This window comes from Mixophyes fleayi, chromosome 4 (genome assembly GCF_038048845.1).
Source record: "Mixophyes fleayi isolate aMixFle1 chromosome 4, aMixFle1.hap1, whole genome shotgun sequence".
Taxonomy (NCBI): Eukaryota; Metazoa; Chordata; class Amphibia; order Anura; family Limnodynastidae; genus Mixophyes; species Mixophyes fleayi.
This window is the reverse complement of record NC_134405.1, coordinates 284,172,185-284,187,184: the sequence shown is the minus strand read 5'-3', so window position 1 is coordinate 284,187,184 and position 15,000 is coordinate 284,172,185. Positions and strand designations below refer to the sequence as shown.

Here is a 15,000-nt window from a genome sequence, read left to right as displayed (position 1 = left end):
AGATCAGACGAGATTGTGTTTGTTCAGGGTAGTGTGGCTGTAGGTATTGCTTTCCTAATGACCTACATCTCTTATACATCTCAAAACCAGCATTGAAGGAAGCCGGAACAAGAGAGAAAAAAAAGGCCTACAGCACCTGGTATTCCCAGGTGGTCTCCCATCCAAGTACTAACCAGGCCCAGCCCTGCTTAGCGTCCAAGATCAGATGAGATTGTGCTTGTTCAGGGTGGAGTGGCTGTAGATATTGGATTCCAAATGACCTACATCTCTTATACATCTCAAAACCAGCATTGAAGGAAGCCGGAACAAGAGAAAAAAAAAAAGGCCTACAGCACCTGGTATTCCCAGGTAGTCTGCCATCCAAGTACTAACCAGGTCCGGCCCTGTTTAGCTTCCAAGATCAGCTGAGATTAGGCTTGTTCAGGGTGGTGTGGCTGTAGGTATTGGTTTCCTACTGACCTACATCACTTATACATCTCAAAACCAGCATTGAAGGAAGCCAGAATAAGAGAGAAAAAAAAAGGCCTTCAGGACCTGGTATTCCTAATTGCTTAGCTTCCAAGATCAGACGAGATTAGGCTTGTTCAGGGTGGTGTGGCTGTAGGTATTGGTTTCCTACTGACCTACATCTCTTATACATCTCAAAACCAGCATTGAAGGAAGCCAGAACAAGAGAGAAAAAAAAAAGGCCTACAGCACCTGGTATTCCCAGGTGGTCTCCCATTCAAGTACTAACCATGCCTGACCCTTCTTAGATTCCAAGATCAGACAAGATTGGGCTTGTTCAGGGTGGTGTGGCTGTAGGTATTGGTTTCCTAATAACCTACATCTCTTATACATCTCAAAACCAGCATTGAAGGAAGCCGGACAAGAGAGATAAAAAAAAAAGGCCTACAACATCTGGTATTCCCAGGTGGTCTCCCATCCAAGTATTAACAAGGCCTGGCCCTGCTTACCTTCCAAGGTCAGATGAGATCGGGCTTGTTCAGGCTGGTGTGGCTGTAGGTATTGATTTTCTATTGACCTACATCTCTTATACATCTCAAAACCAGCATTGAAGGAAGCCGGAACGAGAGAGAAAAAGAAAAGCCCTACAGCACCTGGTATTCCCAGGTGGTGTCCCATCCAAGTACTAATCTGGTCCGGCCCTGCTTAGCTTCCAAGATCAGACGAGATTGGGCTTTTTCAGTGTGGTGTGGCTGTAGGTATTGGTTTCCTAATGACCTACATCTCTTATACATATGAAAACCAGCATTGAAGGAAGCCGGAACAAGAGACAAAAAAAAAAGGCCTACAGCACCTTGTATTCCCAGGTGGTCTCCCATCCAAGTACTAAACAGGTCCGGCCCTGTTTAGCTTCCAAGACCAGATGAGATTGGGCTTTTTCAGGGTGGTTTGGCTGTAGGTATTGGTGTCCTAATGACCTACATCTCTTATACATCTGAAAACCAGCATTGAAGGAAGCCGGAACAAGAGAGAAAAAAAAAAGGCCTACAGCCCTTGTATTCCCACGTGGTCTCCCATCCAAGTACTATCCAGGTCCGGCCCGGCTTAGCTTCCAAGATCAGACGAGATTGGGCTTGTTCAGGGTGGTGTTGGCTGTAGGTATTGTTTTCCTATTGACCTACATCTCTTATACATCTCAAAACCAGCATTGAACGAAGCCGGAACAAGAGAGAAAAAAAAAATGGCCTACAGCACCTGGTATTCCGAGGTGGTCTCCCATCCAAGTACTAACCAGGACCAGCCCTGCTTAGCTTCCAAGATCAGACAAGATTGAGTTTTTTTCAGGGTGGTGTGGCTGTAGGTATTGGTTTCCTATTGACCTACATCTCTTATACATCTCAAAACCAGCATTGAAGGAAGCCGGAACAAAAGAGAAAAAAAAAAGCCTACAGCACCTGGTATTCCCAGGTGGTCTCCCATCCAAGTACTAACCAGGCCTGGCGCTGCTTAGCTTCCAAGATCAGATGAGATTGGGCTTGTTCAGGGTGGTGTGGCTGTAGGTATTGGTTTTCTAATGACCTACATCTCTTATACATCTCAAAACCAGCATTGAAGTAAGCTGGAATAAGAGAGAAAAAAAAAAGTCCTACAGCACCTGGTATTCCCAGGTGGTCTTCCATCCAAGTACTAACCAGGCCCAGCCCTGCTTAGCTACCAAGATCAGCTGAAATTGGCTTGTTCAGGGTGGTGTGGTTGTAGGTATGGCCCTCTTAATGACCTACATCTCTTATACATCTCAAAACCAGCATTGAAGGAAGCCGGAACAAGAGAGAAAAAAAAAGGCCTACAGCACCTGGTATTCCCAATTGCTTAGCTTCCAAGATCAGACGAGATTAGGCTTGTTTAGGGTGGTGTGGCTGTAGATATTGGTTTCCTACTGACCTACATCTCTTATACATCTCAAAACCAGCATTGAAGGAAGCCAGAACAAGAGAGAAAAAAAAGGCCTACAGCACCTGGTATTCAGGGTGGTTTGGTTGTAGGTATTGATTTCTTATTGACCTATATCTCTTATACATCTCAAAACCAGCATTGAAGGAAGCCGGAACAAGAGAGAATAAGAAAAAGGCCTACAGCACCTGCTATTCCCAGGTGGTCTCCCATGGTGGTTTGGCTGTAGGTATTGATTTCTTATTGACCTACATCTCTTATACATCTCAAAACCAGCATTGAAGGAAGCCAGAACAAGAGAGAAAAAAAAAGGCCTACAGCACCTGGTATTCCAGGTGGTCTCCCATTCAAGTACTAACCAGGCCCGTCCCTTCTTAGCTTCCAAGATCAGACGAGATTGAGCTTGTTCAGGGTGGTGTGACTGTAGTTATTTGTTTCTTTTTGACCTACATCTTCTATAATCTCAAAACCAGCATTGAAGGAAGCCGGAACAAGAGAGAAAAAAAAAGGCCTACAGCACCTGGTATTCCCAGGTGGTCTCCCATCCAAGTACTAACCAGGCCCGCCTCTGCTTAGCTTACAAGATCAGATGAGATTGTGCTTGTTCAGGGGTGGAAGGGCTGTAGATATTTGTTTCCTAATGACCTACATCTCTTATACATCTCAAAAAAGCCTACAGCACCTGGTATACCCAGGTGGTCCTGCCATCCAAGTACTAACCAGGTCCGACGCTGCTTAGCTTCCAAGATCAGACGATATTAGGCTTGTCAGGGTGGTGTGGCTGTAGGTGTTGGTTTTCTACTGACCTACATCTCTTATACATCTCAAACCAGCATTGAAGGAAGCCGGAACAAGAGAGAAAAAAAAAAGCCTACAGCACCTGGTATTCCCCAGGTGGTCTCCCATCCAAGTACTAACCAGGTCTGGCCCTGCTTAGCTTCCAAGATCAGATGAGCTTGGGCTTTTTCAGGGTGGTGTGGCTGTAGGTATTGGTTTCCTAATGACCTACATCTCTTATACATCTGAAAACCAGCATTAAAAGAAGCCAGAACAGGAGAGAAAAAAAAGGCCTACAGCACCTTGTATTCCCAGGTGGTCTCCCATCCATGTACTACCAGGCCCGGCCCTGCTTAGCTTAAAAGTTCAGATGAGATTGGGCTTGTTCAGGGTGGTGTGGCTGTAGGTATTGTTTTCCTATTGACCTACATCTCTTATACATCTCAAAACCAGCATTGAAGGAAGCCGGAACAAGAGAGAAAAAAAAAAGGCCTACAGCACCTGGTATTCCCAATTGCTTAGCTTCCAAGATCAGACGAGATTAGCTTGTTCAGGAGGTGTGGCTGTAGATATTGGTTTCCTACTGACCTACATCTCTTATACATCTCAAAACAGCATTGAAGGAAGCCAGAACAAGAGAGAAAAAAAAAGGCCTACAGCACCTGGTATTCAGGGTGGTTTGGTTGTAGGTATTGATTTCTTATTGACCTATATCTCTTATACATCTCAAAACCAGCATTGAAGGAAGCCGGAACAAGAGAGAATAAGAAAAAGGCCTACAGCACCTGGTATTCCCAGGTGGTCTCCCATTCAAGTACTAACCAGGCCCGTCCCTTCTTAGCTTCCAAGATCAGACGAGATTGAGCTTGTTCAGGGTGGTGTGTTTTTGACCTACATCTTCTATAATCTCAAAACCAGCATTGAAGGAAGCCGGAACAAGAAGAGAAAAAAAAAGGCCTACAGCACCTGGTATTCCCAGGTGTCTTCCCATCCCAAGTACAAACCAGGCCCGCCTCTGCTTAGCATACAAGATCAGATGAGATTGTGCTTGTTCAGGGTGGAAGGGCTGTAGATATTTGTTTCCTAATGACCTACATCTCTATACATCTCAAAACCAGCATTGAAGGAAGCCGGAACAAGAGAAAAAAAAAAAAAGCCTACAGCACCTGGTATTCCCAGGTGGTCTCCCATCCCAGTACTAACCAGGCCCGGCCCTGCTTAGGTTCCAAGATCAGACAAGAATGGGCTTGTTCAGGGTGGTGTGGCTGTAGGTATTGGTTTTCTAATGAACTACATCTCTATACATATGAAAACCAGCATTGAAGGAAGCCGGGAACAAGAGAGAAAGAAAAAAAAAAGGCCTACAGCACCTGGTATTCCCAGGTGGTCTCGCATCCAAGAACTAACCAGGCCCCACCCTGCTTAGCTTCCAAGATCAGACAAGATTGTGTTTGTTCAGGGTGGTGTGGCTGTAGGTATTGCTTTCTTAATGACCTACATCTCTTATACATCTCAAAACCAGCATTGAAGGAAGCCGGAACAAGAGAGAAAAAAAGGCCTACAGCACCTCGTATTCCCAGGTGGTCTACCATCCAAGTACTAACCAGGCCCAGCCCTGCTTAGCATCCAAGATCAGATGAGATTGTGCTTGTTCAGGGTGGAGTGGCAGTAGATATTGGATTCCAATGACCTACATCTCTTATACATCTCAAAACCAGCATTGAAGGAAGCCGGAACAAGAGAAAAAAAAAAAAGGCCTACAGCACCTGGTATTCCCAGGTAGTCTGCCATCCAAGTACTAACCAGGTCTGGCCCTGTTTAGCTTCCAAGATCAGCTGAGATTAGGCTTGTTCAGGGTGGTGTGGGCTGTAGGTATTGGTTTCCTACTGACCTACATCACTTATACATCTCAAAACCAGCAATGAAGGAGCCAGACAAGAGAGAAAAAAAAAGGCCTTCAGCACCTGGTATTCCTAATTGCTTAAGCTTCAAGATCAGACGAGATTAGGCTTGTTCAGGGGTGGTGTGGCTGTAGGTATTGGTTTCCTACTGACCTACATCTCTTATACATCTCAAACCAGCATTGAAGGAAGCCAGAACAAGAGAGAAAAAAAAAAGGCCTACAGCACCTGGTATTCCCAGGGTGGTCTCCCATTCAAGTACTAACCATGCCTGACCCTGCTTAGATTCCAAGATCAGACAAGATTGGGCTTGTTCAGGGTGGTGTGGCTGTAGGTATTGGTTTCCTAATAACCTACATCTCTTATACATCTCAAAACCAGCATTGAAGGAAGCCGGACAAGAGAGATAAAAAAAAAAGGGCTACAACATCTGGTATTCCCAGGTGGTCTCCCATCCAAGTACTAACAAGGCCTGGCCCTGCTTACCTTCCAAGATCAGACGAGATCGGGCTTGTTCAGGGTGGTGTGGCTGTAGGTATTGATTTCCTATTGACCTACATCTCTTATACATCTCAAAACCAGCATTGAAGGAAGCCGAAACGAGAGAGAAAAAGAAAAGGCCTACAGCACCTGGTATTCCCAGGTGGTGTCCCATCCAAGTACTAACCAGGTCCGGCCCTGCTTAGCTTCCAAGATCAGACAAGATTGGGGTTTTTCATGGTGGTGTGGCTGTAGGTATTGGTTTCATAATGACCTACATCTCTTATACATATGAAAACCAGCATTGAAGGAAGCCGGACAAGAGAGTAAAAAAAAGGTGCACCTTGTATTCCCAGGTGGTGTCCCATCCAAGTACTAACCAGGTCCGGCCTTGTTTAGATTCCAAGATCAGACGAGATTGGGCTTTTTCAGGGTGGTGTGGCTGTAGGTATTGGTGTCCTAATGACCTACATCTCTTATACATCTGAAAACCAGCATTGAAGGAAGCCGGAACAAGAGAGAAAAAAAAAAGGCCTACAGCCCCTTGTATTCCCAGGTGGTCTCCCATCCAAGTACTAACCAGGTCCGGCCCGGCTTAGCTTCCAAGATCAGACGAGATTGGGCTTGTTCAGGGTGGTGTGGCTGTAGGTATTGTTTTCCTATTGACCTACATCTCTTATACATCTCAAAACCAGCATTGAAGGAAGCTGGAACAAGAGAGAAAAAAAAAAGGCCTACAGCACCTTGTATTCCCAGGTGGTGTCCCATCCAAGTACTAACCAGGTCCGGCCCTGTTTAGCTTCCAAGATCAGACGAGATTGGGCTTTTTCAGGGTGGTGTGGCTGTAGGTATTGGTGTCCTAATGACCTACATCTCTTATACATCTGAAAACCAGCATTGAAGGAAGCCGGAACAAGAGAGAAAAAAAAAAGGCCTACAGCCCCTTGTATTCCCAGGTGGTCTCCCATCCAACTACTAATCAGGTCCGGCCCGGCTTAGCTTACAAGATCAGACGAGATTGGGCTTGTTCAGGGTGGTGTGGCTGTAGGTATTGTTTTCCTATTGACCTACATCTCTTATACATCTCAAAACCAGCATTGAACGAAGCCGGCACAAGAGAGAAAAAAAGAAATGGCCTACAGCACCTGGTATTCCGAGGTGGTCTCCCATCCAAGTACTAACCAGGACCGGCCCTGCTTAGCTTCCAAGATCAGACAAGACTGAGTTTTTTTCAGGGTGGTGTGGCTGTAGGTATTGGTTTCCTATTGACCTACATCTCTTATACATCTCAAAACCAGCATTGAAGGAAGCCGGAACAAAAGAGAAAAAAAAAAGCCTACAGCACCTGGTATTCCCAGGTGGTCTCCCATCCAAGTACTAACCAGGCCCGGTGCTGCTTAGCTTCCAAGATCAGATGAGATTGGGCTTGTTCAGGGTGGTGTGGCTGTAGGTATTGGTTTCCTAACGACCTACATCTCTTATACATCTCAAAACCAGCATTGAAGTAAGCTGGAATAAGAGATAAAAAAAAAAGGCCTACAGCACCTGGTATTCCCAGGTGGTCTTCCATCCAAGTACTAACCAGGCCCAGCCCTGCTTAGCTACCAAGATCAGCTGAAATTGGGCTTGTTCAGCGTGGTGTGGTTGTAGGTATGGCTCTCTTAATGACCTACATCTCTTATACATCTCAAAACCAGCATTGAAGGAAGCGGGAACAAGAGAGAAAAAAAAAGGCCTACAGCACCTGGTATTCCCAATTGCTTAGCTTCCAAGATCAGATGAGATTAGGCTTGTTCAGGGTGGTGTGGCTGTAGGTGTTGATTTCCTATTGACCTACATCTCTTATACATCTCAAAACCAGCATTGAAGGAAGCCGGAACAAGAGAGAAAAAGAAAAGGCCTACAGCACCTGGTATTCCCAGGTGGTCTCCCATCCAAGTACTAACCAGGTCCGGCCCTGCTTAGCTTCCAAGATCAGAGGAGATTGGGCTTTTTCAGGGTGGTGTGGCTGTAGGTATTGGTTTCTTAATGACCTATAACTCTTATACATCTGAAAACCAGCATTGAAGGAAGCCGGAACAAGAGAGAAAAAAAGAAGGTCTACAGCACCTTGTATTCCCAGGTGGTCTTCCATCCAAGTACTAACCAGGTCCGGCCCTGCTTAGCTTCCAAGATCAGACGAGATTGGGCTTGTTCTGGGTTGTGTGGCTGTAGGTATTGTTTGTCTATTGACCTACATCTCTTATACATCTCAAAACCAGCATTGAAGGAAGCCGGAACAAGAGAGAAAAAAAAAAAGGCCTACAGCACCTGGTATTCCCAGGTGGTCTCCCATCCAAGTACTAACCAGGCCCGGCCCTGCTTAGCTTCCAAGATCAGGCTTGTTCAGGGCGGTGTGGCTGTAGGTATTGGTTTCCTATTGACCTACATATCTTATACATCTCAAAACCAGCATTGAAGGAAGCCGGTAAAGAGAGAAAAAAAAAAGAATACAGCACCTGGTATTCCCAGGTGGTCTCCCATCCAAGTACTAACCAGGGCCGGCTATGCTTAGTTTACAAGATCAGACGAGATTGAGCTTGTTCAGGGTGGTGTAACTGTATGTATTTGTTTCTTTTTGACCTACATCTCCTATAATCTCAAAACCAGCATTGAAGGAAGCCAGAACAAGAGAGAAAAAAAATAGGCTTACAGCACCTGGTATTCCCAGGTGGTCTCCCATCCAAGCAGTAACCAGGCTCGGCCCTGCTTAGCTTACAAGATCAGATGAGATTGTGCTTGTTCAGGGTGGAGCAGCTGTAGATATTGGTTTGCTACTGACCTACATCTCTTATATATCTCAAAACCAGCATTGAAGGAAGCCAGAACAAGAGAGAAAAAAAAAAGGCTTACAGCACCTGGTATTCCCAATTGCTTAGCTTCCAAGATCAGACGAAATTAGGCTTGTTCAGGGTGGTGTGGCTGTAGATATTGGTTTCCTACTGACCTACATCTCTTATAGATCTCAAAACCAGCATTGAAGGAAGCCGGAACAAGAGAGAAAAAAAAAAAGCCTACAGCACCTTGTATTCCCCCATCCAAGCACTAACCAGGTCAAGCCCTGCTTAGCTTCCAAGATCAGATGAGATTGGGTTTGTTCAGGGTGGTGTGGCTGTAGGTATTTGATTCCTAATGAACTACATCTCTTATACATCTCAAAACCAGCATTGAAGGAAGCTGGAACAAGAGAGAAAAAAAAAAGGCCTACAGCACCTGGTATTCCCAGGTGGTCTCCCATTCAAGTACTAACCAGGCCCGGCCCTGCTTAGCTTCCAAGATCAGACGAGATTGGGCTTGTTCAGGGTGCTGTGGCTGTAGGTATTGTTTTCTTATTGACCTACATCTCTTATACATCTAAAAACCAGCATTGAAGGAAGCCGGAACAAGAGAGAAAAAAAAAAAGCCTACAGCACCTGGTATTCCCAGGTGGTCTCCCACTTAAATACTAACCAGGCCCGGCCCTGCTTAGCTTCCAAGATCAGGCTTGTTCAGGGTGGTGCGGCTGCAGGTGTTGGTTTCCTATTGACCTACATCTCTTATACATCTCAAAACCAGCATTGAAGGAAGCCGGAACAAGAGAGAAAAAAATAAAGGCCTAGAGCACCTGGTATTCCCAGGTCGTCTCCCATCCAAGTACTAACCAGGTACAGCCCTGCTTAGCTACCAAGATCAGACGAGATTAGGCTTGTTCAGGGTGGTGTGGCTGTAGGTATTGGTTTCTTAATGACCTACATCTCTTATACATCTGAAAACCAGCATTGAAGGAAGCCGGAACAAGAGAGATAAAATAAAAAAGGAATACAGCACCTGGTATTCCCAGGTGGTCTCCCATCCAAGTACTAACCAGGCCTGGCCCTGCTTAGCTTCCAAGATCAGACAAGATTGGGCTTGTTCAGGGTGGTGTGGCTGTAGGTATTGTTTTCTATTGACCTACATCTCTTATACATCTCAAAACCAGCATTGAAGGAAGCCGGAACAAGACAGAAAAAAAAAGGCCTACAGCACCTTGTATTCCCTGGTGGTCTCGCATCCAAGTACTAACTAGGCCTGGCCCTGCTTAGCTTCCAAGATCAGACGAGATTGGGCTTGTTCAGGGTGGTGTGGCTGTAGGAATTGGTTTCTTATTGACCTACATCTCTTATACATCTAAAAACAAGCATTGAAGGAAGCCGGAACAAGAGAGAACAAAAAAAGGCCTACAGCACCTTGTATTCCCAGGTGGTCTCCTATCCAAATAATAACCAGGCCAAGCCCTGCTTAGCTTCCAAGATCAGATGAGATTGGGTTTATTCAGGGTGGTGTGGCTGTAGGTATTGGAATCCTAATGAACTACATCTCTTATACATCTCAAAACCAGCATTGAAGGAAGCCGGAACAAGAGAGAAAAAAAAAAGGCCTACAGCACCTGGTATTCCCAGGTGGTCTCCCATCCAAGTACTAACCAGGCCTGGCCCTGCTTAGCTTCCAAGATCAGATGAGATTGGGCTTGTTCAGGGTGGTGTGGCTGTAGGTATTGGTTTCCTAATGACCTACATCACTTATATATCTCAAAATAAGCATTGAAGGAAGCCGGGACAAGAGAGGAAAAAAAAAAGGCCTACAGCACCTGGTATTCCCAGGTGGTCTCCCATTCAAGTACTAACTAGGCCCGAAGCTGCTTATCTTTCAAGATTAGACGAGATTGTGCTTGTTCAAGGTGGAGTGGTTGTAGGTATTGGTTTCTTATTGACCTACATCTCTTATACATCTCAAAACCAGCATTGAAGGAAGCCGAAACAAGAGAGATAAAAAAAAAAAGGCCTACAGCAGCTGGTATTCCCAGGTGGTCTCCCATCCAAGTACTAACCAGGCCTGGCCCTGCTTAGCTTCCAAGATCAGACGAGATTGGCTTGTTCAGGGTGGAGTGGCTATAGGTGTTGGTTTCCTATTGACCTACATCTCTTATACATCCCAAAACCAGCATTGAAGGAAGCCGGAACAAGAGAGAAAAAAAAAAGGCCTACAGCACCTGGTATTCCCCGGTGGTCTCCCATCAAAGTACTAACCAGGTACGGCCCTGCTTAGCTTCCAAGATCAAACGAGATTGGGCTTGTTCAGAGATGTGTGGCTGTAGGTATTGGTTACCTATTGACCTACATCTCTTATAATCTCAAAACCAGCATTGAAGGAAGCCGAAACAAGAGAGATAAAAAAAAAAGGCCTACAGCACCTGGTATTCCCAGGTGGTCTCGCATCCAAGTACTAACCAGGCCCGTCCCTGCTTAGCTTCCAAGATCAGACGAGATTGGGCTTGTTCAGGATGGTGCGGCTGTAGGTATTGTTTTCCTATTGACCTACATCTCTTATACATCTAAAAACCAGCATTGAAGGAAGCCAGAACAAGAGAGAAAAAAAAAAGTACTAACCAGGCCCGGACCTGCTTAGCTTTCAAGATCAGACGAGATTGGGCTTGTTCAGGGTGGTGTGGCTGTAGGTATTGGGTCCCTATTGACCTACATCTCTTATACATCTCAAAACCAGCATTGAAGGAAGTCGGAACAAGAGAGAAAATAAAAAATGCCTACAGCACCTGGCATTCCCAGGTGGTCTCGCATCCAAGTACTAACCAGGCCCGGCTCTGCTTAGCTTCCAAGATCAGACGAGATTGGGCTTGTTCAGGGTGGTGTGGCTGTAGGTATTGTTTTCCTATTGACCTACATCTCTTATACATCTACAAACAAGCATTGAAGGAAGCTGGAACAAGAGAGAAAAAAAAAAAGCCTATAACACCTGTTATTGCCAGGTGGTCTCCCATCCAAGTACTAACCAGGCCTAGCCCTGCTTAACTTCCAAGATCAGACGAGATTGGGCTTGTTCAGGATGGTGTGGCTGTAGGTATTGGTTTCCTATTGATCTACATCTCTTATACATCTCAAAACCAGCATTGAAGGAAGCCGGAACAAGAGAGATAAAAAAAAGGCCTACAGCAGCTGGTATTGCCAGGTGGTCTCCCATCAAAGTACTAACCGGGTCCGGCCCTGCTTAGCTTCCAAGATCAAACGAGATTGGGATTGTTCAGAGATGTGTAGCTGTAGGTATTGTGTTTGTATTGACTTACATCTCTTATAATCTCAAAACCAGCATTGAAGGAAGCCGGAACAAGAGAGAAAAAAAAAGGCCTACAGCACCTGGTATTCCCAGGTGGTCTCCCATCCAAGTACTAACCAGGCCCGGCCCTGCTTAGTTTCCAAGATCAGATGAGATTGGGCTTGTTCAGGGTGGTGTGGCTGTAGGTATTGTTTTCCTATTGACCTACATCTCTTATACATCTAGAAACCAGCATTGAAGGAAGCCGGAACAAGAGAGAAGAAAAAAAGGCCTACAGCACCTGGTATTCCCAGGTGGTCTCCCATCCAAGTACTAACCAGGCCCGGCTCTGCTTAGCTTCCAAGATCAAACGAGATTGGGCTTGTTCAGGGTGGTGTGGCTGTAGGTATTGGTTTCCTATTGACCTACATCTCTTATACATCTCAAAACCAGCATTAAAGGAGGCCGGAACAAGAGAGAAAAAAAAAAGCCTACAGCACCTGGTATTTCTAGGTGGTCTCCCATCCAAGTACTAACCAGGCCCAGCCCTGCTTAGCTTCCAAGATCAGACGAGATTGGGCTTGTTCAGGGTGGTGTGGCTGTAGGTATTGTATTCCTATTGACCTACATCTCTTATACATCTAAAAACAAGCATTGAAGGAAGCCGGAACAAGAGAGAAAAAAAAAAAGGCCTACAGCACCTGGTATTCCCAGGTGGTCTCCCATCCAAGTACTAACCAGGCCCGGCCCTGCTTAGCTTCCAAGATCAGACGAGATTGGGCTTGTCCAGGGTGGTGTGGCTGTAGGTATTGGTTTCCTAATGACCTACATCACTTATACATTTTAAAACCAGCATTGAAGGAAGCCAGAACAAGAGAGAAAAAAAAAAAGGCCTACAGCACCTGGTAATCCCAGGTGGTCTCCCATCCATGTACTAACTAGGCCTGGCGCGGCTTATCTTTCAAGATCAGACGAGATTGGGCTTGTTCAGGGTGGTGTGGCTGTAGGTATTGGTTTCCTATTGACCTACATCTCTTATACATCTCAAAACCAGCATTGAAGGAGGCCGGAACAAGAGAGAAAAAAAAAAAGCCTACAGCACCTGGTATTTCCAGGTGGTCTCCCATCCAAGTACTAACCAGGCCCAGCCCTGCTTAGCTTCCAAGATCAGACGAGATTGGGCTTGTTCAGGGTGGTGTGGCTATAGGTAACGGTTTCCTATTGACCTACATCTCTTATACATCTCAAAACCAGCATTGAAGGAAGTCGGACAAGAGAGAAAAAAAAAGGGCCTACAGCACCTGGTATTCCCTGGTGGTCTCGCATCCAAGTACTAACCAGGCCCGGCTCTGCTTAGCTTCCAAGATCAGGCTTGTTCAGGGTGGTGTGGCTGTAGGTATTGGTTTCCTATTGACCTACATCTCTTATACATCTAAAAACCAGCATTAAAGGAAGCCGGAACAAGAGAGAAAAAAAAAAGGCCTACAGCACCTGGTATTCCCAGGTGGTCTCCCATCCAAGTACTAAACAGACCTGTCCCTGCTTAGCTTCCAAGATCAGACGAGATTGGGCTTGTTCAGGGTGGTGTGGCTGTAGGTATTGTTTTCCTATTGACCTACATCTCTTATACATCTAGAAACCAGCATTGAAGGAAGCCGGAACAAGAGAGAAGAAAAAAAGGCCTACAGCACCTGGTATTCCCAGGTGGTCTCCCATCCAAGTACTAACCAGGCCCATCCCTGCTTAGCTTCCAAGATCAGACGAGATTGGGCTTGTGCAGGGTGGTGTGGCTGTAGGTATTGTTTTCCTATTGACCTACATCTCTAATACATCTAGAAACCAGCATTGAAGGAAGCCGGAACAAGAGAGAAGAAAAAAAGGCCTACAGCACCTGGTATTCCCAGGTGGTCTCGCAGCCCAGTACTAACCAGGCCTGGCTCTGCTTAGCTTCCAAGATCAGACGAGATTGGGCTTGTTCAGGGTGTTGTGGCTGTAGGATTTGGTTTCCTAATGACCTACATCACTTATACATCTGAAAACCAGCATTGAAGGAAGCCGGATCAAAAGAGAAAAAAAAAGGCCTACAGCACCTGGTACTCCCAGGTGGTCTCCCATCCATGTACTAACTAGGCCTGGCGCGGCTTATCTTTCAAGATCAGACGAGATTGTGCTTGTTCGAGGTGGAGTGGCTGTAGGTATTAGTTTCCTATTGACCTACATCTCTTATACATCTCAACACCAGCATTGAAGGAAGCCAGAACAAGAGAGAAAAAAAAAAGGCCTACAGCACCTGGTATTCCCAGGTGGTCTCCCATCCAAGTACTAACCAGGCCCGGCCCGGCTTAGCTTCCAAGATCAGATGAGATTGGGCTTGCTCAGGGTGGTGTGGCTGTAGGTATTGTTTTCCTATTGACCTACATCTCTTATACATCTAGAAACCAGCATTGAAGGAAGCCGGAACAAGAGAGAAGAAAAAAAGGCCTACAGCACCTGGTATTCCCAGGTGGTCTCCCATCCAAGTACTAACCAGGCCTGGCTCTGCTTAGCTTCCAAGATCAGACGAGATTGGGCTTGTTCAGGGTGGTGTGGCTCTAGGTATTTGTTTCCTATTGACCTACATCTCTTATACATCTCAAAACCAGCATTGAAGGAGGCCGGAACAAGAGAGAAAAAAAAAAGCCTACAGCACCTGGTATTTCCAGGTGGTCTCCCATCCAAGTACTAACCAGGCCCAGCCCTGCTTAGCTTCCAAGATCAGACGAGATTGGGATTGTTCAGGGTGTTGTGGCTGTAGGATTTGGTTTCTTAATGACCTACATCACTTATACATCTGAAAACCAGCATTGAAGGAAGGCGGATCAAAAGAGAAAAAAAAAGGCCTACAGCACCTGGTATTCCCAGGTGGTCTCCCATCCATGTACTAACTAGGCCTGGCGCTGCTTATCTTTCAAGATCAGACGAGATTGTGCTTGTTCAAGGTGGAGTGGCTGTAGGTATTAGTTTCCTATTGACCTACATCTCTTATACATCTCAACACCAGCATTGAAGGAAGCCGGAACAAGAGAGAAAAAAAAAAGGCCTACAGCACCTGGTATTCCCAGGTGGTCTCCCATCCAAGTACTAACCAGGCCCGGCCCAGCTTAGCTTCCAAGATCAGATGAGATTGGGCTTGTTCAGGGTGGTGTGGCTGTGGGTATTGTTTTCCTATTGACCTACATCTCTTATACATCTAGAAACCAGCATTGAAGGAAGCCGGAACAAGAGAGAAGAAAAAAAGGCCTACAGCACCTGGTATTCCCAGGTGGTCTCCCATCCAAGTACTAACCAGGCCTGGCTCTGC

The 15,000-nt window shown here is 45.8% G+C and overlaps 11 non-coding genes and 50 pseudogenes across 11 annotated transcripts; all 61 read right to left on the bottom strand.

The window, feature by feature from the left end:
• The window catches only part of LOC142154565 (5S ribosomal RNA), a 119-nt pseudogene extending 74 nt beyond the window's left edge, over positions 1-45 (bottom strand).
• Positions 46-124: 79 nt separating this feature from the next.
• Positions 125-243, bottom strand: LOC142153618 (5S ribosomal RNA; annotated as a pseudogene).
• An 80-nt stretch (positions 244-323) lies between these two features.
• On the bottom strand, positions 324-442 carry LOC142154555 (5S ribosomal RNA; annotated as a pseudogene).
• A 245-nt stretch (positions 443-687) lies between these two features.
• Positions 688-806, bottom strand: LOC142154518 (5S ribosomal RNA; annotated as a pseudogene).
• Positions 807-888: 82 nt separating this feature from the next.
• LOC142155523 (5S ribosomal RNA) lies at positions 889-1,007 on the bottom strand (annotated as a pseudogene).
• An 81-nt stretch (positions 1,008-1,088) lies between these two features.
• On the bottom strand, positions 1,089-1,207 carry LOC142153567 (5S ribosomal RNA; annotated as a pseudogene).
• Positions 1,208-1,288: 81 nt separating this feature from the next.
• On the bottom strand, positions 1,289-1,407 carry LOC142153883 (5S ribosomal RNA; annotated as a pseudogene).
• An 81-nt stretch (positions 1,408-1,488) lies between these two features.
• Positions 1,489-1,607, bottom strand: LOC142155296 (5S ribosomal RNA; annotated as a pseudogene).
• An 82-nt stretch (positions 1,608-1,689) lies between these two features.
• On the bottom strand, positions 1,690-1,809 carry LOC142154186 (5S ribosomal RNA; annotated as a pseudogene).
• An 80-nt stretch (positions 1,810-1,889) lies between these two features.
• Positions 1,890-2,008, bottom strand: LOC142153525 (5S ribosomal RNA; annotated as a pseudogene).
• An 81-nt stretch (positions 2,009-2,089) lies between these two features.
• LOC142154969 (5S ribosomal RNA) lies at positions 2,090-2,207 on the bottom strand (annotated as a pseudogene).
• A 501-nt stretch (positions 2,208-2,708) lies between these two features.
• Positions 2,709-2,826, bottom strand: LOC142154957 (5S ribosomal RNA; annotated as a pseudogene).
• A 79-nt stretch (positions 2,827-2,905) lies between these two features.
• LOC142154497 (5S ribosomal RNA) lies at positions 2,906-3,025 on the bottom strand (annotated as a pseudogene).
• Positions 3,026-3,265: 240 nt separating this feature from the next.
• On the bottom strand, positions 3,266-3,385 carry LOC142154396 (5S ribosomal RNA; annotated as a pseudogene).
• Positions 3,386-3,464: 79 nt separating this feature from the next.
• On the bottom strand, positions 3,465-3,582 carry LOC142154781 (5S ribosomal RNA; annotated as a pseudogene).
• Positions 3,583-3,947: 365 nt separating this feature from the next.
• On the bottom strand, positions 3,948-4,065 carry LOC142155414 (5S ribosomal RNA; annotated as a pseudogene).
• A 263-nt stretch (positions 4,066-4,328) lies between these two features.
• Positions 4,329-4,447, bottom strand: LOC142153753 (5S ribosomal RNA; annotated as a pseudogene).
• An 85-nt stretch (positions 4,448-4,532) lies between these two features.
• LOC142154609 (5S ribosomal RNA) lies at positions 4,533-4,651 on the bottom strand (annotated as a pseudogene).
• A 78-nt stretch (positions 4,652-4,729) lies between these two features.
• On the bottom strand, positions 4,730-4,848 carry LOC142154939 (5S ribosomal RNA; annotated as a pseudogene).
• An 80-nt stretch (positions 4,849-4,928) lies between these two features.
• On the bottom strand, positions 4,929-5,048 carry LOC142155405 (5S ribosomal RNA; annotated as a pseudogene).
• Positions 5,049-5,291: 243 nt separating this feature from the next.
• On the bottom strand, positions 5,292-5,411 carry LOC142154690 (5S ribosomal RNA; annotated as a pseudogene).
• Positions 5,412-5,493: 82 nt separating this feature from the next.
• On the bottom strand, positions 5,494-5,612 carry LOC142155216 (5S ribosomal RNA; annotated as a pseudogene).
• An 81-nt stretch (positions 5,613-5,693) lies between these two features.
• LOC142154078 (5S ribosomal RNA) lies at positions 5,694-5,812 on the bottom strand (annotated as a pseudogene).
• A 274-nt stretch (positions 5,813-6,086) lies between these two features.
• Positions 6,087-6,205, bottom strand: LOC142154536 (5S ribosomal RNA; annotated as a pseudogene).
• An 81-nt stretch (positions 6,206-6,286) lies between these two features.
• On the bottom strand, positions 6,287-6,405 carry LOC142153912 (5S ribosomal RNA; annotated as a pseudogene).
• Positions 6,406-6,486: 81 nt separating this feature from the next.
• On the bottom strand, positions 6,487-6,605 carry LOC142155283 (5S ribosomal RNA; annotated as a pseudogene).
• Positions 6,606-6,688: 83 nt separating this feature from the next.
• Positions 6,689-6,808, bottom strand: LOC142154601 (5S ribosomal RNA; annotated as a pseudogene).
• An 80-nt stretch (positions 6,809-6,888) lies between these two features.
• LOC142153482 (5S ribosomal RNA) lies at positions 6,889-7,007 on the bottom strand (annotated as a pseudogene).
• Positions 7,008-7,088: 81 nt separating this feature from the next.
• Positions 7,089-7,207, bottom strand: LOC142154590 (5S ribosomal RNA; annotated as a pseudogene).
• Positions 7,208-7,452: 245 nt separating this feature from the next.
• Positions 7,453-7,571, bottom strand: LOC142154985 (5S ribosomal RNA). The gene has a single exon (XR_012691687.1). It is a non-coding gene; the product is annotated as a 5S ribosomal RNA (ribosomal RNA).
• Positions 7,572-7,652: 81 nt separating this feature from the next.
• On the bottom strand, positions 7,653-7,771 carry LOC142155166 (5S ribosomal RNA; annotated as a pseudogene).
• An 82-nt stretch (positions 7,772-7,853) lies between these two features.
• Positions 7,854-7,962, bottom strand: LOC142154876 (5S ribosomal RNA; annotated as a pseudogene).
• Positions 7,963-8,041: 79 nt separating this feature from the next.
• On the bottom strand, positions 8,042-8,160 carry LOC142155115 (5S ribosomal RNA; annotated as a pseudogene).
• An 80-nt stretch (positions 8,161-8,240) lies between these two features.
• LOC142155342 (5S ribosomal RNA) lies at positions 8,241-8,359 on the bottom strand (annotated as a pseudogene).
• A 436-nt stretch (positions 8,360-8,795) lies between these two features.
• Positions 8,796-8,914, bottom strand: LOC142153359 (5S ribosomal RNA). Its single transcript, XR_012691494.1, has one exon. It is a non-coding gene; the product is annotated as a 5S ribosomal RNA (ribosomal RNA).
• Positions 8,915-9,186: 272 nt separating this feature from the next.
• LOC142155132 (5S ribosomal RNA) lies at positions 9,187-9,305 on the bottom strand (annotated as a pseudogene).
• Positions 9,306-9,389: 84 nt separating this feature from the next.
• LOC142154252 (5S ribosomal RNA) lies at positions 9,390-9,508 on the bottom strand (annotated as a pseudogene).
• Positions 9,509-9,587: 79 nt separating this feature from the next.
• LOC142154778 (5S ribosomal RNA) lies at positions 9,588-9,706 on the bottom strand (annotated as a pseudogene).
• An 81-nt stretch (positions 9,707-9,787) lies between these two features.
• On the bottom strand, positions 9,788-9,906 carry LOC142154760 (5S ribosomal RNA; annotated as a pseudogene).
• Positions 9,907-9,987: 81 nt separating this feature from the next.
• Positions 9,988-10,106, bottom strand: LOC142154912 (5S ribosomal RNA). Its single transcript, XR_012691680.1, has one exon. It is a non-coding gene; the product is annotated as a 5S ribosomal RNA (ribosomal RNA).
• A 285-nt stretch (positions 10,107-10,391) lies between these two features.
• Positions 10,392-10,509, bottom strand: LOC142155053 (5S ribosomal RNA; annotated as a pseudogene).
• Positions 10,510-10,590: 81 nt separating this feature from the next.
• LOC142154958 (5S ribosomal RNA) lies at positions 10,591-10,709 on the bottom strand (annotated as a pseudogene).
• An 82-nt stretch (positions 10,710-10,791) lies between these two features.
• LOC142154054 (5S ribosomal RNA) lies at positions 10,792-10,910 on the bottom strand (annotated as a pseudogene).
• A 241-nt stretch (positions 10,911-11,151) lies between these two features.
• Positions 11,152-11,270, bottom strand: LOC142154162 (5S ribosomal RNA; annotated as a pseudogene).
• An 81-nt stretch (positions 11,271-11,351) lies between these two features.
• On the bottom strand, positions 11,352-11,470 carry LOC142154868 (5S ribosomal RNA; annotated as a pseudogene).
• Positions 11,471-11,551: 81 nt separating this feature from the next.
• LOC142155463 (5S ribosomal RNA) lies at positions 11,552-11,670 on the bottom strand (annotated as a pseudogene).
• A 79-nt stretch (positions 11,671-11,749) lies between these two features.
• On the bottom strand, positions 11,750-11,868 carry LOC142155720 (5S ribosomal RNA). The gene has a single exon (XR_012691828.1). It is a non-coding gene; the product is annotated as a 5S ribosomal RNA (ribosomal RNA).
• Positions 11,869-11,949: 81 nt separating this feature from the next.
• Positions 11,950-12,068, bottom strand: LOC142156009 (5S ribosomal RNA). Its single transcript, XR_012692089.1, has one exon. It is a non-coding gene; the product is annotated as a 5S ribosomal RNA (ribosomal RNA).
• Positions 12,069-12,148: 80 nt separating this feature from the next.
• On the bottom strand, positions 12,149-12,267 carry LOC142156374 (5S ribosomal RNA). Its single transcript, XR_012692441.1, has one exon. It is a non-coding gene; the product is annotated as a 5S ribosomal RNA (ribosomal RNA).
• Positions 12,268-12,349: 82 nt separating this feature from the next.
• On the bottom strand, positions 12,350-12,468 carry LOC142153427 (5S ribosomal RNA). The gene has a single exon (XR_012691529.1). It is a non-coding gene; the product is annotated as a 5S ribosomal RNA (ribosomal RNA).
• Positions 12,469-12,550: 82 nt separating this feature from the next.
• LOC142155605 (5S ribosomal RNA) lies at positions 12,551-12,669 on the bottom strand (annotated as a pseudogene).
• An 81-nt stretch (positions 12,670-12,750) lies between these two features.
• LOC142156208 (5S ribosomal RNA) lies at positions 12,751-12,869 on the bottom strand. The gene has a single exon (XR_012692278.1). It is a non-coding gene; the product is annotated as a 5S ribosomal RNA (ribosomal RNA).
• A 270-nt stretch (positions 12,870-13,139) lies between these two features.
• LOC142153874 (5S ribosomal RNA) lies at positions 13,140-13,258 on the bottom strand (annotated as a pseudogene).
• Positions 13,259-13,339: 81 nt separating this feature from the next.
• Positions 13,340-13,458, bottom strand: LOC142153709 (5S ribosomal RNA). The gene has a single exon (XR_012691559.1). It is a non-coding gene; the product is annotated as a 5S ribosomal RNA (ribosomal RNA).
• Positions 13,459-13,539: 81 nt separating this feature from the next.
• On the bottom strand, positions 13,540-13,658 carry LOC142155017 (5S ribosomal RNA; annotated as a pseudogene).
• Positions 13,659-13,938: 280 nt separating this feature from the next.
• Positions 13,939-14,057, bottom strand: LOC142155996 (5S ribosomal RNA). The gene has a single exon (XR_012692077.1). It is a non-coding gene; the product is annotated as a 5S ribosomal RNA (ribosomal RNA).
• Positions 14,058-14,138: 81 nt separating this feature from the next.
• LOC142153988 (5S ribosomal RNA) lies at positions 14,139-14,257 on the bottom strand (annotated as a pseudogene).
• Positions 14,258-14,337: 80 nt separating this feature from the next.
• On the bottom strand, positions 14,338-14,456 carry LOC142153592 (5S ribosomal RNA; annotated as a pseudogene).
• Positions 14,457-14,536: 80 nt separating this feature from the next.
• On the bottom strand, positions 14,537-14,655 carry LOC142155349 (5S ribosomal RNA; annotated as a pseudogene).
• Positions 14,656-14,736: 81 nt separating this feature from the next.
• Positions 14,737-14,855, bottom strand: LOC142156342 (5S ribosomal RNA). The gene has a single exon (XR_012692409.1). It is a non-coding gene; the product is annotated as a 5S ribosomal RNA (ribosomal RNA).
• Positions 14,856-14,936: 81 nt separating this feature from the next.
• Positions 14,937-15,000, bottom strand: part of LOC142153987 (5S ribosomal RNA) — a 119-nt pseudogene continuing 55 nt past the window's right edge.